The sequence below is a fragment of the Oncorhynchus kisutch genome, unplaced genomic scaffold, assembly GCF_002021735.2.
Source record: "Oncorhynchus kisutch isolate 150728-3 unplaced genomic scaffold, Okis_V2 scaffold1572, whole genome shotgun sequence".
NCBI classification, from domain to species: domain Eukaryota; kingdom Metazoa; phylum Chordata; class Actinopteri; order Salmoniformes; family Salmonidae; genus Oncorhynchus; species Oncorhynchus kisutch.
This window is the reverse complement of record NW_022263517.1, coordinates 1-15,933: the sequence shown is the minus strand read 5'-3', so window position 1 is coordinate 15,933 and position 15,933 is coordinate 1. Positions and strand designations below refer to the sequence as shown.

Sequence of the window (15,933 nt, the reverse complement as noted above, 5' to 3'; positions counted from 1 at the left end):
AATGATCTTAAAAATCTGTTGTTGCTGTATGTAAACCCCAGATTGAAATCAATGAAAGTGAGGTAGAGCAATGGCAGGGCCATGTGTCGATCACATCGAGACTTGGTTGTTGTTATAATCCACACATGCAGTTCATCGCCTTCACCACTCAGATACCAAGTCCTGTGCTCTCGCTGTGGCAGTCAGCAATTTTACCAGTGTTTGTGAAAGTCAAAATCTTCCAGTGCCAAAATAAAGCACAGAATTTAAATTATTACACGATGAGGATGGGATTCGAACCCATGCATGCAGAGCATAATGGATTAGCAGTCCATCGCCTTAACCACTCGGCCACCTCATCCTGTTATTTTTGAAGTGGCAAATGATCTTAAAAAACTGTTGTTGCTGTATGTAAACCCCAGATTGAAATCAATGAAAGTGAGGTAGAGCAATGGCAGGGCCATGTGTCGATCCCATCGAGACATTTAACAAATGTTTTGTCAGGCCGAGTGGTCTCAAGTGCTTGATTAAGTGTGTTGAGGTGTCGGTTCAAATCCCACCATTGAGGTTGCCCTTGGTGAAGCTATTCTTCAATACCTGAATCTTATTAGTCGCTCGAGGCTTGAGCAGGGATTCTATTTTCATGTGGGGCCATGTAAGAGAGGAAATAACAAATGTTTTGTGAAGAGGTTGGTGTTATAATCCACACATGCAGTTCATCGCCTTCACCACTCAGATACCAAGTCCTGTGCTCTCGCTGTGGCAGTCAGCAATTTTACCAGTGTTTGTGAAAGTCAAAATCTACCAGTGCCAAAATAAAGCACAGAATTTAAATTGTTACACGATGAGGATGGGATTCGAACCCATGCATGCAGAGCATAATGGATTAGCAGTCCATCGCCTTAACCACTCGGCCACCTCACCCTGATTTTTTTTAAATTGGCAAATGATCTTAAAAATCTGTTGTTGCTGTATGTAAACCCCAGATTGAAATCAATGAAAGTGAGGTAGAGCAATGGCAGGGCCATGTGTCGATCCCATCGAGACATTTAACAAATGTTTTGTCAGGCCGAGTGGTCTCAAGTGCTTGATTAAGTGTGTTGAGGTGTCGGTTCAAATCCCACCATTGAGGTTGCCCTTGGTGAAGCTATTCTTCAATACCTGAATCTTATTAGTCGCTCGAGGCTTGAGCAGGGATTCTATTTTCATGTGGGGCCATGTAAGAGAGGAAATAACAAATGTTTTGTGAAGAGGTTGGTGTTATAATCCACACATGCAGTTCATCGCCTTCACCACTCAGATACCAAGTCCTGTGCTCTCGCTGTGGCAGTCAGCAATTTTACCAGTGTTTGTGAAAGTCAAAATCTACCAGTGCCAAAATAAAGCACAGAATTTTAATTGTTACACGATGAGGATGGGATTCGAACCCATGCATGCAGAGCATAATGGATTAGCAGTCCATCGCCTTAACCACTCGGCCACCTCACCCTGTTTTTTTTTAATTGGCAAATGATCTTAAAAATCTGTTGTTGCTGTATGTAAACCCCAGATTGAAATCAATGAAAGTGAGGTAGAGCAATGGCAGGGCCATGTGTCGATCACATCGAGACTTGGTTGTTGTTATAATCCACACATGCAGTTCATCGCCTTCACCACTCAGATACCAAGTCCTGTGCTCTCGCTGTGGCAGTCAGCAATTTTACCAGTGTTTGTGAAAGTCAAAATCTTCCAGTGCCAAAATAAAGCACAGAATTTAAATTATTACACGATGAGGATGGGATTCGAACCCATGCATGCAGAGCATAATGGATTAGCAGTCCATCGCCTTAACCACTCGGCCACCTCATCCTGTTATTTTTGAAGTGGCAAATGATCTTAAAAAACTGTTGTTGCTGTATGTAAACCCCAGATTGAAATCAATGAAAGTGAGGTAGAGCAATGGCAGGGCCATGTGTCGATCCCATCGAGACATTTAACAAATGTTTTGTCAGGCCGAGTGGTCTCAAGTGCTTGATTAAGTGTGTTGAGGTGTCGGTTCAAATCCCACCATTGAGGTTGCCCTTGGTGAAGCTATTCTTCAATACCTGAATCTTATTAGTCGCTCGAGGCTTGAGCAGGGATTCTATTTTCATGTGGGGCCATGTAAGAGAGGAAATAACAAATGTTTTGTGAAGAGGTTGGTGTTATAATCCACACATGCAGTTCATCGCCTTCACCACTCAGATACCAAGTCCTGTGCTCTCGCTGTGGCAGTCAGCAATTTTACCAGTGTTTGTGAAAGTCAAAATCTTCCAGTGCCAAAATAAAGCACAGAATTTAAATTATTACACGATGAGGATGGGATTCGAACCCATGCATGCAGAGCATAATGGATTAGCAGTCCATCGCCTTAACCACTCGGCCACCTCATCCTGTTATTTTTGAAGTGGCAAATGATCTTAAAAAACTGTTGTTGCTGTATGTAAACCCCAGATTGAAATCAATGAAAGTGAGGGTAGAGCAATGGCAGGGCCATGTGTCGATCCCATCGAGACATTTAACAAATGTTTTGTCAGGCCGAGTGGTCTCAAGTGCTTGATTAAGTGTGTTGAGGTGTCGGTTCAAATCCCCACCATTGAGGTTGCCCTTGGTGAAGCTATTCTTCAATACCTGAATCTTATTAGTCGCTCGAGGCTTGAGCAGGGATTCTATTTTCATGTGGGGCCATGTAAGAGAGGAAATAACAAATGTTTGTGAAGAGGTTGGTGTTATAATCCACACATGCAGTTCATCGCCTTCACCACTCAGATACCAAGTCCTGTGCTCTCGCTGTGGCAGTCAGCAATTTTACCAGTGTTTGTGAAAGTCAAAATCTACCAGTGCCAAAATAAAGCACAGAATTTAAATTGTTACACGATGAGGATGGGATTCGAACCCATGCATGCAGAGCATAATGGATCAGCAGTCCATCACCTTAACCACTCGGCCACCTCACCCTGATTTTTTTAAAATTGGCAAATGATCTAAAAATCTGTTGTTGCTGTATGTAAACCCCAGATTGAAATCAATGAAAGTGAGGGTAGAGCAATGGCAGGGCCATGTGTGCATCCCATCGAGACATTTAACAAATGATTTTGGTCAGGCCGAGTGGTCTCAAGTGCTTGATTAAGTGTGTTGAGGTGTCGGTTTCAAAATCCCACCATTGGAGGTTGCCCCTTGGTGAAGCTATTCTTTCAATACCTGAATCTTATTAGTCGCTCGAGGCTTGAGCAGGGATTCTATTTTCATGTGGGGCCATGTAAGAGAGGAAATAACAATGTTTTGTGAAGAGGTTGGTGTTATAATCCACAACATGCAGTTCATTGCCTTCACACTCAGATACCAAGTCCTGTGCTCTCGCTGTGGCAGTCAGCAATTTTACCAGTGTTGTGAAAGTCAAAATCTACCAGTGCCAAAATAAAGCACAGAATTTTAATTGTTACACGATGAGGATGGGATTCGAACCCATGCATGCAGAGCATAATGGATTAGCAGTCCATCGCCTTAACCACTCGCCACCTCACCCTGTTTTTTTTATTGGCAAATGATCTTAAAAATCTGTTGTTGCTGTATGTAAACCCCAGATTGAATCAATGAAAAGTGAGGTAGAGCAATGGCAGGGCCATGTGTCGATCACATCGAGACTTGGTTGTTGTTATAATCCACCACATGCAGTTCATCGCCTTCACCACTCAGATACCAAGTCCTGTGCTCTCGCTGTGGCAGTCAGCAATTTTACCAGTGTTTGTGAAAGTCAAAATCTTCCAGTGCCAAAATAAATCACAGAATTTAAATTATTACACGATGAGGATGGGATTCGAACCCATGCATGCAGAGCATAATGGATTAGCAGTCCATCGCCTTAACCACTCGGCCACCTCATCCTGTTATTTTTGAAGTGGCAAATTATCTTAAAAAACTGTTGTTGCTGTATGTAAACCCCAGATTGAAATCAATGAAAGTGAGGTAGAGCAATGGCAGGGCCATGTGTCGATCCCATCGAGACATTTAACAAATGTTTTGTCAGGCCGAGTGGTCTCAAGTGCTTGATTAAGTGTGTTGAGGTGTCGGTTCAAATCCCACCATTGAGGTTGCCCTTGGTGAAGCTATTCTTCAATACCTGAATCTTATTAGTCGCTCGAGGCTTGAGCAGGGATTCTATTTTCATGTGGGGCCATGTAAGAGAGGAAATAACAAATGTTTTGTGAAGAGGTTGGTGTTATAATCCACACATGCAGTTCATCGCCTTCACCACTCAGATACCAAGTCCTGTGCTCTCGCTGTGGCAGTCAGCAATTTTACCAGTGTTTGTGAAAGTCAAAATCTACCAGTGCCAAAATAAAGCACAGAATTTAAATTGTTACACGATGAGGATGGGATTCGAACCCATGCATGCAGAGCATAATGGATTAGCAGTCCATCGCCTTAACCACTCGGCCACCTCACCCTGTTTTTTTTTAATTGGCAAATGATCTTAAAAATCTGTTGTTGCTGTATGTAAACCCCAGATTGAAATCAATGAAAGTGAGGTAGAGCAATGGCAGGGCCATGTGTCGATCACATCGAGACTTGGTTGTTGTTATAATCCACACATGCAGTTCATCGCCTTCACCACTCAGATACCAAGTCCTGTGCTCTCGCTGTGGCAGTCAGCAATTTTACCAGTGTTTGTGAAAGTCAAAATCTTCCAGTGCCAAAATAAAGCACAGAATTTAAATTGTTACACGATGAGGATGGGATTCGAACCCATGCATGCAGAGCATAATGGATTAGCAGTCCATCGCCTTAACCACTCGGCCACCTCACCCTGATTTTTTTAAAATTGGCAAATGATCTTAAAAATCTGTTGTTGCTGTATGTAAACCCCAGATTGAAATCAATGAAAGTGAGGTAGAGCAATGGCAGGGCCATGTGTCGATCCCATCGAGACATTTAACAAATGTTTTTGTCAGGCCGAGTGGTCTCAAGTGCTTGATTAAGTGTGTTGAGGTGTCGGTTCAAATCCCACCATTGAGGTTGCCCTTGGTGAAGCTATTCTTCAATACCTGAATCTTATTAGTCGCTCGAGGCTTGAGCAGGGATTCTATTTTCATGTGGGGCCATGTAAGAGAGGAAATAACCAAATGTTTTGTAAGAGGTTGGTGTTATAATCCACACATGCAGTTCATTGCCTTCACCACTCAGATACCAAGTCCTGTGCTCTCGCTGTGGCAGTCAGCAATTTTACCAGTGTTTGTGAAAGTCAAAATCTACCAGTGCCAAAATAAAGCACAGAATTTTAATTGTTACACGATGAGGATGGGATTCGAACCCATGCATGCAGAGCATAATGGATTAGCAGTCCATCGCCTTAACCACTCGGCCACCTCACCCTGTTTTTTTTTAATTGGCAATGATCTTAAAAATCTGTTGTTGCTGTATGTAAACCCCAGATTGAAATCAATGAAAGTGAGGTAGAGCAATGGCAGGGCCATGTGTCGATCACATCGAGACTTGGTTTTGTTATAATCCACACATGCAGTTCATCGCCTTCACCACTCAGATACCAAGTCCTGTGCTCTCGCTGTGGCAGTCAAGCAATTTTACCAGTGTTTTGTGAAAGTCAAAATCTTCCAGTGCCAAATAAAGCACAGAATTTAAATTATTACACGATGAGGATGGGATTCGAACCCATGCATGCAGAGCATAATGGATTCAGCAGTCCATCAGCCTTAACCACTCGGCCCACCTCACCCTGATTATTTTGAAAGTGGCAAATGATCTTAAAAATCTGTTGTTGCTGTATGTAAACCCCAGATTGAAGTCAATGAAAGTGAGGTAGAGCAATGGCAGGGCCATGTGTCGATCCCATCGAGACATTTAACAAATGTTTTGTCAGGCCGAGTGGGTCTCAAGTGCTTGATTAAGTGTGTTGAGGTGTCGGTTCAAATCCCACCATTGAGGTTGCCCTTGGTGAAGCTATTCTTCAATACCTGAATCTTATTAGTCGCTCGAGGCTTGAGCAGGGATTCTATTTTCATGTGGGGCCATGTAAGAGAGGAAATAACAAATGTTTGTGAAGAGGTTGGTGTTATAATCCACACATGCAGTTCATGGCCTTCACCACTCAGATACCAAGTCCTGTGCTCTCGCTGTGGCAGTCAGCAATTTTACCAGTGTTTGTGAAAGTCAAAATCTTACCAGTGCCAAAATAAAGCACAGAATTTAAATTATTACACGATGAGGATGGGATTCGAACCCATGCATGCAGAGCATAATGGATTAGCAGTCATCGCCTTAAACCACTCGGCCAACCTCATCCCTGTTATTTTTTGAAGTGGCAAATGATCTTAAAAATCTGTTGTTGCTGTATGTAAACCCAGATTGAAATCAATGAAAGTGAGGTAGAGCAATGGCAGGGCCATGTGTCGATCACATCGAGACTTGGTTGTTGTTATAATCCACACATGCAGTTCATCGCCTTCACCACTCAGATACCAAGTCCTGTGCTCTCGCTGTGGCAGTCAGCAATTTTACCAGTGTTTGTGAAAGTCAAAATCTTCCAGTGCCAAAATAAAGCACAGAATTTAAATTATTACACGATGAGGATGGGATTCGAACCCATGCATGCAGAGCATAATGGATTAGCAGTCCATCGCCTTAACCACTCGGCCACCTCATCCTGTTATTTTTGAAGTGGCAAATGATCTTAAAAAACTGTTGTTGCTGTATGTAAACCCCCAGATTGAAGTCAATGAAAGTGAGGTAGAGCAATGGCAGGGCCATGTGTCGATCCCATCGAGAACATTTAACAAATGTTTTGTCAGGCCGAGTGGTCTCAAGTGCTTGATTAAGTGTGTTGAGGTGTCGGTTCAAATCCCACCATTGAGGTTGCCCTTGGTGAAGCTATTCTTCAATACCTGAATCTTATTAGTCGCTCGAGGCTTGAGCAGTGATTCTATTTTCATGTGGGGCCATGTAAGAGAGGAAATAACAAATGTTTTGTGAAGAGGTTGGTGTTATAATCCACACATGCAGTTCATCGCCTTCACCACTCAGATACCAAGTCCTGTGCTCTCGCTGTGGCAGTCAGCAATTTACCAGTGTTTTGTGAAAGTCAAAATCTTCCAGTGCCAAATAAGCACAGAATTTAAATTATACACGATGAGGATGGGATTCGAAACCCATGCATGCAGAGCATAATGGATTAGCAGTCCATCGCCTTAACCACTCGGCCACCTCATCCTGTTATTTTTGAAGTGGCAAATGATCTTAAAAAACTGTTGTTGCTGTAATGTAAACCCCAGATTGAAATCAGTGACAGTGAGGTAGAGCAATGGCAGGGCCATGTGTCGATCCCATCGAGACATTTAACAAATGTTTTGTCAGGCCGAGTGGTCTCAAGTGCTTGATTAAGTGTGTTGAGGTGTCGGTTCAAATCCCACCATTGAGGTTGCCCTTGGTGAAGCTATTCTTCAATACCTGAATCTTATTAGTCGCTCGAGGCTTGAGCAGGGATTCTATTTTCATGTGGGGCCATGTAAGAGAGGAAATAACAAATGTTTTGTGAAGAGGTTGGTGTTATAATCCACACATGCAGTTCATCGCCTTCACCACTCAGATACCAAGTCCTGTGCTCTCGCTGTGGCAGTCAGCAATTTTACCAGTGTTTGTGAAAGTCAAAATCTACCAGTGCCAAAATAAAGCACAGAATTTTAATTGTTACACGATGAGGATGGGATTCGAACCCATGCATGCAGAGCATAATGGATTAGCAGTCCATCGCCTTAACCACTCGGCCACCTCACCCTGTTTTTTTTTAATTGGCAAATGATCTTAAAAATCTGTTTGTTGCTGATGTAACCCCAGATTGAATCAATGAAAGTGAGGTAGAGCAATGGCAGGGCCATGTGTCGATCACATCGAGACGTGGTTGTTGGTTATAATCCACACATGCAGTTCATCGCCTTCACCACTCAGATACCAAGTCCTGTGCTCTCGCTGTGGCAGTCAGCAATTTTACCAGTGTTTGTGAAAGTCAAAATCTACCAGTGCCAAAAGCAAAGCACAGAATTTAAATTGTTACACGATGAGGATGGGATTCGAACCCATGCATTCAGAGCATAATGGATCAGCAGTCCATCACCTTAACCACTCTCGGCCACCTTAACCCTGATTTTTTTTAAATTGGCAAATGATCTTAAAAATCTGTTGTTGCTGTATGTAAAACCCCCAGATTGAAATCAATGAAAGTGAGGGTAGAGCAATGGCAGGGCCATGTTCGATCCCATCGAGACATTTAACAAATGTTTTGTCAGGCCGAGTGGTCTCAAGTGCTTGATTAAGTTGTTGAGGTGTCGGTTCAAATCCCACCATTGAGGTTGCCCTTGGTGAAGCTATTCTTCAATACCTGAAGCTTATTAGTCGCTCGAGGCTTGAGCAGGGGATTCTATTTTCAATGTGGGGCCATGTAAGAGAGGAAATAACAAATGTTTTGTGAAGAGGTTGGTGTTATAATCCACACATGCAGTTCATTGCCTTCACCACTCAGATACCAAGTCCTGTGCTCTCGCTGTGGCAGTCAGCAATTTTACCAGTGTTTGTGAAAGTCAAAATCTACCAGTGCCAAAATAAAGCACAGAATTTTAATTGTTACACGATGAGGATGGGATTCGAACCCATGCATGCAGAGCATAATGGATTAGCAGTCCATCGCCTTAACCACTCGGCCACCTCACCCTGTTTTTTTTAATTGGCAAATGATCTTAAAAATCTGTTGTTGCTGTATGTAAACCCCAGATTGAAATCAATGAAAGTGAGGTAGAGCAATGGCAGGGCCATGTGTCGATCACATCGAGACTTGGTTGTTGTTATAATCCACACATGCAGTTCATCGCCTTCACCACTCAGATACCAAGTCCTGTGCTCTCGCTGTGGCAGTCAGCAATTTTACCAGTGTTTGTGAAAGTCAAAATCTCCAGTGCCAAATAAAGCACAGAATTTAAATTATTACACGATGAGGATGGGATTCGAACCCATGCATGCAGAGCATAATGGATTAGCAGTCCATCGCCTTAACCACTCGGCCACCTCATCCGGTTATGTTTGAAGTGGCAAAATGATCTTAAAAAAACTGTTGTTGCTGTATGTAAACCCCAGATTGAGTCATGAAAGTGAGGTAGAGCAATGGCAGGGCCATGTGTCGATCCCATCGAGACATTTAACAAATGTTTGTCAGGCCGAGTGTCTCAAGTGCTTGATTAAGTGGTTGAGGTGTCGGTTCAAATCCCACCATTGAGGTTGCCCTTGGTGAAGCTATTCTCAATACCTGAATCTTATTAGTCGCTCGAGGCCTTGAGCAGGGGATTCTATATTTCATGTGGGGCCATTAAGAGAGGAAATAACAAATGTTTTGTGAAGAGGTTGGTGTTATAATCCACACTGCAGTTCATTCGCCTTCACCACTCGATACCAGTCCTGTGCTCTCGCTGGTGGCAGTCGCAATTTTACCAGTGTTTGTGAAAGTCAAAATCTTCCAGTGCCAAAATAACAGCACAGAATTTAAATTGTTACACGATGAGGATGGGATTCGAACCCATGCATGCAGAGCATAATGGATTAGCAGTCCATCGCCTTAACCACTCGGCCACCTCATCCTGTTATTTTTGAAGTGGCAAATGATCTTAAAAAACTGTTGTTGCTGTATGTAAACCCCAGATTGAAATCAATGAAAGTGAGGTAGAGCAATGGCAGGGCCATGTGTCGATCCCATCGAGACATTTAACAAATGTTTTGTCAGGCCGAGTGGTCTCAAGTGCTTGATTAAGTGTGTTGAGGTGTCGGTTCAAATCCCACCATTGAGGTTGCCCTTGGTGAAGCTATTCTTCAATACCTGAATCTTATTAGTCGCTCGAGGCTTGAGCAGGGATTCTATTTTCATGTGGGGCCATGTAAGAGAGGAAATAACAAATGTTTTGTGAAGAGGTTGGTGTTATAATCCACACATGCAGTTCATCGCCTTCACCACTCAGATACCAAGTCCTGTGCTCTCGCTGTGGCAGTCAGCAATTTTACCAGTGTTTGTGAAAGTCAAAATCTACCAGTGCCAAAATAAAGCACAGAATTTAAATTGTTACACGATGAGGATGGGATTCGAACCCATGCATGCAGAGCATAATGGATTAGCAGTCCATCGCCTTAACCACTCGGCCACCTCACCCTGATTTTTTTTTATTGGCAAATGATCTTAAAAATCTGTTGTTGCTGTATGTAAACCCCAGATTGAAATCAATGAAAGTGAGGTAGAGCAATGGCAGGGCCATGTGTCGATCCCATCGAGACATTTAACAAATGTTTTGTCAGGCCGAGTGGTCTCAAGTGCTTGATTAAGTGTGTTGAGGTGTCGGTTCAAATCCCACCATTGAGGTTGCCCTTGGTGAAGCTATTCTTCAATACCTGAATCTTATTAGTCGCTCGAGGCTTGAGCAGGGATTCTATTTTCATGTGGGGCCATGTAAGAGAGGAAATAACAAATGTTTTGTGAAGAGGTTGGTGTTATAATCCACACATGCAGTTCATCGCCTTCACCACTCAGATACCAAGTCCTGTGCTCTCGCTGTGGCAGTCAGCAATTTTACCAGTGTTTGTGAAAGTCAAAATCTACCAGTGCCAAAATAAAGCACAGAATTTTAATTGTTACACGATGAGGATGGGATTCGAACCCATGCATGCAGAGCATAATGGATTAGCAGTCCATCGCCTTAACCACTCGGCCACCTCACCCTGTTTTTTTTTAATTGGCAAATGATCTTAAAAATCTGTTGTTGCTGTATGTAAACCCCAGATTGAAATCAATGAAAGTGAGGTAGAGCAATGGCAGGGCCATGTGTCGATCACATCGAGACTTGGTTGTTGTTATAATCCACACATGCAGTTCATCGCCTTCACCACTCAGATACCAAGTCCTGTGCTCTCGCTGTGGCAGTCAGCAATTTTACCAGTGTTTGTGAAAGTCAAAATCTTCCAGTGCCAAAATAAAGCACAGAATTTAAATTATTACACGATGAGGATGGGATTCGAACCCATGCATGCAGAGCATAATGGATTAGCAGTCCATCGCCTTAACCACTCGGCCACCTCATCCTGTTATTTTTGAAGTGGCAAATGATCTTAAAAAACTGTTGTTGCAACCCCAGATTGAAATCAATGAAAGTGAGGTAGAGCAATGGCAGGGCCATGTGTCGATCCCATCGAGACATTTAACAAATGTTTTGTCAGGCCGAGTGGTCTCAAGTGCTTGATTAAGTGTGTTGAGGTGTCGGTTCAAATCCCACCATTGAGGTTGCCCTTGGTGAAGCTATTCTTCAATACCTGAATCTTATTAGTCGCTCGAGGCTTGAGCAGGGATTCTATTTTCATGTGGGGCCATGTAAGAGAGGAAATAACAAATGTTTTGTGAAGAGGTTGGTGTTATAATCCACACATGCAGTTCATTGCCTTCACCACTCAGATACCAAGTCCTGTGCTCTCGCTGTGGCAGTCAGCAATTTTACCAGTGTTTGTGAAAGTCAAAATCTACCAGTGCCAAAATAAAGCACAGAATTTTAATTGTTACACGATGAGGATGGGATTCGAACCCATGCATGCAGAGCATAATGGATTAGCAGTCCATCGCCTTAACCACTCGGCCACCTCACCCTGTTTTTTTTTAATTGGCAAATGATCTTAAAAATCTGTTGTTGCTGTATGTAAACCCCAGATTGAAATCAATGAAAGTGAGGTAGAGCAATGGCAGGGCCATGTGTCGATCACATCGAGACTTGGTTGTTGTTATAATCCACACATGCAGTTCATCGCCTTCACCACTCAGATACCAAGTCCTGTGCTCTCGCTGTGGCAGTCAGCAATTTTACCAGTGTTTGTGAAAGTAAAAATCTTCCAGTGCCAAAAATAATCACAGAATTTAAATTATTACACGATGAGGATGGGATTCGAACCCATGCATGCAGAGCATAATGGGATTAGCAGTCCATCGCCTTAACCACTCGCCACCTCATCCTGTTATTTTTGAAGTGGCAAATTATCTTAAAAAACCTGTTGTTGCTGTATGTAAACCCCAGATTGAAATCATGAAAGTGAGGTAGAGCAATGGCAGGGCCATGTGTCGATCCCATCGAGACATTTAACAAATGTTTGTCAGGCCGAGTGGTCTCAAGTGCTTGATTAAGTGTGTTGAGGTGTCCGGTTCAAAAATCCCACCATTGAGGTTGCCCTTGGTGAAGCTATTCTTCAATACCTGAATCTTATTAGTCGCTCGAGGCTTGAGCAGGGATTCTTATTTCATGTGGGGCCATGTAAGAGAGGAAATAACAAATGTTTTGTGAAGAGGTTGGTGTTATAATCCACACATGCAGTTCATCGCCTTCACCACTCAGATACCAAGTCCTGTGCTCTCGCTGTGGCAGTCAGCAATTTTACCAGTGTTTGTGAAAGTCAAAATCTACCAGTGCCAAAATAAAGCACAGAATTTAATTGTTACACGATGAGGATGGGATTCGAACCCATGCATGCAGAGCATAATGGATTAGCAGTCCATCGCCTTAACCACTCGGCCACCTCACCCTGTTTTTTTTTATTGGCAATGATCTTAAAAATCTGTTGTTGCTGTATGTAAACCCCAGATTGAAATCAATGAAAGTGAGGTAGAGCAATGGCAGGGCCATGTGTCGATCACATCGAGACTTGGTTGTTGTTATAATCCACACATGCAGTTCATCGCCTTCACCACGCAGATACCAAGTCCTGTGCTCTCGCTGTGGCAGTCAGCAATTTTTACCAGTGGTTTGTGAAAGTCAAAATCTACCAGTGCCAAAATAAAGCACAGAATTAATTGTTACACAGATGAGGATGGGATTCGAACCCATGCATGCAGAGCATAATGGATCAGCAGTCCATCACCTTAACCACTCGGCCACCTCAACCTGATTTTTTTAAAATTGGCAAATGATCTTAAAAATCTGTTGTTGCTGTATGTAAACCCCAGATTGAAATCAATGAAAGTGAGGTAGAGCAATGGCAGGGCCATGTGTCGATCCCATCGAGACATTTAACAAATGTTTTGTCAGGCAGAGTGGTCTCAAGTGCTTGATTAAGTGTGTTGAGGTGTCGGTTCAAATCCCACCATTGAAGGTTGCCCTTGGTGAAGCTATTCTTCAATACCTGAATCTTATTAGTCCGCTCGAGGCTTGAGCAGGGATTCTATTTTCATGTGGGGCCATGTAAGAGGGAAATAACAAATGTTTGTGAAGAGAGTTGGTGTTATAATCCACACATGCAGTTCATTGCCTTCACCACGCAGATACCAAGTCCTGTGCTCTCGCTGTGCAGTCAGCAATTTTACCAGTGTTTGTGAAAAGTCAAAATCTACCAGTGCCAAAATAAAGCACAGAATTTTGAAATTCTTACACGATGAGGATGGATTCGAACCCTGCATGCAGAGCATAATGGATTAGCAGTCCATCGCCTTAACCACATCGGCCACCTCACCCTGTTTTTTTTAATTGGCAATGATCTTAAAAATCTTTGTTGCTGTATGTAAACCCCAGATTGAAATCAATGAAAGTGAGGTAGAGCAATGGCAGGGCCATGTGTCGATCACATCGAGACTTGGTTGTTGTTATAATCCACACATGCAGTTCATCGCCTTCACCACTCAGATACCAAGTCCTGTGCTCTCGCTGTGGCAGTCAGCAATTTTACCAGTGTTTGTGAAAGTCAAAATCTTCCAGTGCCAAAATAAATCACAGAATTTAAATTATTACACGATGAGGATGGGATTCGAACCCATGCATGCAGAGCATAATGGATTAGCAGTCCATCACCTTAACCACTCGGCCACCTCATCCTGTTATTTTTGAAGTGGCAAATTATCTTAAAAAACTGTTGTTGCTGTATGTAAACCCCAGATTGAAATCAATGAAAGTGAGGTAGAGCAATGGCAGGGCATGTGTCGATCCCATCGAGACATTTAACAAATGTTTTGTCAGGCCGAGTGGTCTCAAGTGCTTGATTAAGTGTGTTGAGGTGTCGGTTCAAATCCCACCATTGAGGTTGCCCTTGGTGAAGCTATTCTTCAATACCTGAATCTTATTAGTCGCTCGAGGCTTGAGCAGGGATTCTATTTTCATGTGGGGCCATGTAAGAGAGGAAATAACAAATGTTTTGTTGAAGAGGTTGGTGTTATAATCCACACATGCAGTTCATCGCCTTCACCACTCAGATACCAAGTCCTGTGCTCTCGCTGTGGCAGTCAGCAATTTTACCAGTGTTTGTGAAAGTCAAAATCTACCAGTGCCAAAATAAAGCACAGAATTTAAATTATTACACGATGAGGATGGGATTCGAACCCATGCATGCAGAGCATAATGGATTAGCAGTCCATCGCTTAACCACTCGGCCACCTCACCCTGATTATTTTTTATGGCAAATGATCTAAAAAACTGTTGTTGCTGTATGTAAACCCCAGATTGAATCATGAAAGTGAGGTAGAGCAATGGCAGGGCCATGTGTCGATCCATCGAGACATTTAACAAATGTTTTGTCAGGCCGAGTGGTCTCAGTGCGGTGATTAAGTGTGTTGAGGTGTCGGTTCAAATCCCACCATGAGGTTGCCCTTGGTGAAGCCTATCTTCAATACCTGATCTATTAGTCGCGCGAGGCTTAGCAGGGATTCTATTTTCATGTGGGGCCTGGTAAGAGCGGAATAACAAATGTTTTTGAAGAGGTTGGTGTTATAACCCACATGCAGTTCATCGCCTTCACCACTCAGATACCAGTCCTGTGCTCTCGCTGTGGCAGTCACATTTTACCAGTGTTTGTGAAGTCAAATCTTCCAGTGCCAAAAAAGCACAGAATTTTAATTTTAACGATGAGGATGGGATTCGAACCCATGCATGCAGAGCATAATGATTAGCAGTCCATCGCCTTAACCACTCGGCCACCCCTCACCCTGATTTTTTTTGAATTGGCAATGATCTTAAAAATCTGTTGTTGCTGTATGTAACCCCAGATTGAATCAATGAAAGTGAGGTAGAGCAATGGGCCATGGCCATGTGTCGATCCCATCGAGACATTTAACAATTTTTGTCAGGCCTAGTGGTCTCAGTGCTTGATTAAGTGTTTGAGGTGTCGGTTCAATCAATCCCACATTGAGTTGCCCTGGTGAAGCTATCTTCAATACCTGAATCGTTTAGTTGCTCGAGGCTTGAGCAGGGATTCTATGTTCATGTGGGGCCATGTAAAGAGATGAAATAACAAATGTTTTGTGAAGAGGTTGGTGTTATAATCCACACTGCAGTTCAGCGCCTTCACCACTCAGATACCAAGTCCTGGCTCTCGCTGTGGCAGTCAGCAATTTTACCATTGTTTGTGAAAGTCAAATCTTCCAGTGCCAAAATAAAGCACAGAATTTAAATTGTTACACGATGAGGATGGGATTCGAACCCATGCATGCAGAGCATAATGGATTAGCAGTCCATCGCCTAACCTCGGCCACCTCACCCTGAGTTTTTTTTTTGAAGTGGCAAATGATCTTAAAAAACTGTTGGTTGCTGTATGTAAACCCAGATTGAATCAATGAAAGTGAGGTAGAGCAATGGCAGGGCCATGTGTCGATCCCATCGAGAATTTTAACAAATGTTTTGTCAGGCCGAGTGTCTCAGTGCTTGATTAAGTGGTTGAGGTGTCGGTTTTCAAATCCCACCATTGAGGTTGCCCCTTGGTGAAGCTATTCTTCAATACCTGATCTTATTAGTCGCTCGAGGCTTGAGCAGGGATTCTTTTTCCATTGGGGCCATTAAGAGAGGAAATAACAAATGTTTTTGTGAAGAGGTTGGTGTTATAATCCACAATGCAGTTCATCGCCTTCACCACTCAGATACCAGTCCTGTGCTCTCGCTG

At 43.0% G+C, this 15,933-nt stretch overlaps 19 non-coding genes across 19 annotated transcripts; all 19 read right to left on the bottom strand.

Annotated features, from left to right (window-relative positions):
• Positions 1-258: 258 nt before the first annotated feature.
• Positions 259-340, bottom strand: trnas-gcu (transfer RNA serine (anticodon GCU)). The gene has a single exon. It is a non-coding gene; the product is annotated as a tRNA-Ser (tRNA).
• A 481-nt stretch (positions 341-821) lies between these two features.
• On the bottom strand, positions 822-903 carry trnas-gcu (transfer RNA serine (anticodon GCU)). The gene has a single exon. It is a non-coding gene; the product is annotated as a tRNA-Ser (tRNA).
• Positions 904-1,385: 482 nt separating this feature from the next.
• On the bottom strand, positions 1,386-1,467 carry trnas-gcu (transfer RNA serine (anticodon GCU)). The gene has a single exon. It is a non-coding gene; the product is annotated as a tRNA-Ser (tRNA).
• A 278-nt stretch (positions 1,468-1,745) lies between these two features.
• On the bottom strand, positions 1,746-1,827 carry trnas-gcu (transfer RNA serine (anticodon GCU)). The gene has a single exon. It is a non-coding gene; the product is annotated as a tRNA-Ser (tRNA).
• A 481-nt stretch (positions 1,828-2,308) lies between these two features.
• trnas-gcu (transfer RNA serine (anticodon GCU)) lies at positions 2,309-2,390 on the bottom strand. The gene has a single exon. It is a non-coding gene; the product is annotated as a tRNA-Ser (tRNA).
• Positions 2,391-3,799: 1,409 nt separating this feature from the next.
• trnas-gcu (transfer RNA serine (anticodon GCU)) lies at positions 3,800-3,881 on the bottom strand. The gene has a single exon. It is a non-coding gene; the product is annotated as a tRNA-Ser (tRNA).
• A 481-nt stretch (positions 3,882-4,362) lies between these two features.
• trnas-gcu (transfer RNA serine (anticodon GCU)) lies at positions 4,363-4,444 on the bottom strand. Its single transcript has one exon. It is a non-coding gene; the product is annotated as a tRNA-Ser (tRNA).
• Positions 4,445-4,722: 278 nt separating this feature from the next.
• Positions 4,723-4,804, bottom strand: trnas-gcu (transfer RNA serine (anticodon GCU)). The gene has a single exon. It is a non-coding gene; the product is annotated as a tRNA-Ser (tRNA).
• Positions 4,805-5,287: 483 nt separating this feature from the next.
• Positions 5,288-5,369, bottom strand: trnas-gcu (transfer RNA serine (anticodon GCU)). The gene has a single exon. It is a non-coding gene; the product is annotated as a tRNA-Ser (tRNA).
• Positions 5,370-6,576: 1,207 nt separating this feature from the next.
• On the bottom strand, positions 6,577-6,658 carry trnas-gcu (transfer RNA serine (anticodon GCU)). The gene has a single exon. It is a non-coding gene; the product is annotated as a tRNA-Ser (tRNA).
• Positions 6,659-7,703: 1,045 nt separating this feature from the next.
• Positions 7,704-7,785, bottom strand: trnas-gcu (transfer RNA serine (anticodon GCU)). Its single transcript has one exon. It is a non-coding gene; the product is annotated as a tRNA-Ser (tRNA).
• Positions 7,786-8,633: 848 nt separating this feature from the next.
• trnas-gcu (transfer RNA serine (anticodon GCU)) lies at positions 8,634-8,715 on the bottom strand. The gene has a single exon. It is a non-coding gene; the product is annotated as a tRNA-Ser (tRNA).
• Positions 8,716-8,990: 275 nt separating this feature from the next.
• On the bottom strand, positions 8,991-9,072 carry trnas-gcu (transfer RNA serine (anticodon GCU)). Its single transcript has one exon. It is a non-coding gene; the product is annotated as a tRNA-Ser (tRNA).
• Positions 9,073-9,550: 478 nt separating this feature from the next.
• Positions 9,551-9,632, bottom strand: trnas-gcu (transfer RNA serine (anticodon GCU)). Its single transcript has one exon. It is a non-coding gene; the product is annotated as a tRNA-Ser (tRNA).
• Positions 9,633-10,113: 481 nt separating this feature from the next.
• On the bottom strand, positions 10,114-10,195 carry trnas-gcu (transfer RNA serine (anticodon GCU)). Its single transcript has one exon. It is a non-coding gene; the product is annotated as a tRNA-Ser (tRNA).
• A 481-nt stretch (positions 10,196-10,676) lies between these two features.
• trnas-gcu (transfer RNA serine (anticodon GCU)) lies at positions 10,677-10,758 on the bottom strand. Its single transcript has one exon. It is a non-coding gene; the product is annotated as a tRNA-Ser (tRNA).
• A 278-nt stretch (positions 10,759-11,036) lies between these two features.
• Positions 11,037-11,118, bottom strand: trnas-gcu (transfer RNA serine (anticodon GCU)). Its single transcript has one exon. It is a non-coding gene; the product is annotated as a tRNA-Ser (tRNA).
• Positions 11,119-11,591: 473 nt separating this feature from the next.
• trnas-gcu (transfer RNA serine (anticodon GCU)) lies at positions 11,592-11,673 on the bottom strand. Its single transcript has one exon. It is a non-coding gene; the product is annotated as a tRNA-Ser (tRNA).
• Positions 11,674-12,515: 842 nt separating this feature from the next.
• Positions 12,516-12,597, bottom strand: trnas-gcu (transfer RNA serine (anticodon GCU)). The gene has a single exon. It is a non-coding gene; the product is annotated as a tRNA-Ser (tRNA).
• Positions 12,598-15,933: the final 3,336 nt, after the last annotated feature.